Source organism: Penaeus monodon, chromosome 20 (genome assembly GCF_015228065.2).
Source record: "Penaeus monodon isolate SGIC_2016 chromosome 20, NSTDA_Pmon_1, whole genome shotgun sequence".
In the NCBI taxonomy this organism is placed as follows: Eukaryota; Metazoa; Arthropoda; class Malacostraca; order Decapoda; family Penaeidae; genus Penaeus; species Penaeus monodon.
In genome coordinates this window covers 23980933-23981197 of record NC_051405.1, presented here as the reverse complement: position 1 = coordinate 23981197, position 265 = coordinate 23980933, and the positions used below count along the sequence as shown (strand labels likewise).

Here is a 265-nt window from a genome sequence, read left to right as displayed (position 1 = left end):
ATGACAAGATGTTCCATCTTGGCCAACTCTTTATATAAACAACCATCCCTATCACCTATATTCAATGAGGTTAAATTGTAAAAATAATGGATAGAAATAAAGAAAATGTAATCTATAGATGAAAATAGATCATCTTCTTTGGATGTCCAGTGTGGTGTAATTAGTGCGCACAAGATAAAGTTCATTATTAGCATTATCATCATCAATGTGAAAATAAAATTAAGGTAACATCTTTAGCAATATTACTAGTTATAGAAAAGAAAAA

At 28.3% G+C, this 265-nt stretch overlaps 1 protein-coding gene across 2 annotated transcripts in view; it reads right to left on the bottom strand.

Annotated features, from left to right (window-relative positions):
- Positions 1–265, bottom strand: part of LOC119585719 (protein salvador homolog 1-like) — a gene marked incomplete in the record, with an annotated part of 15849 nt that overhangs the window by 6791 nt on the left and 8793 nt on the right.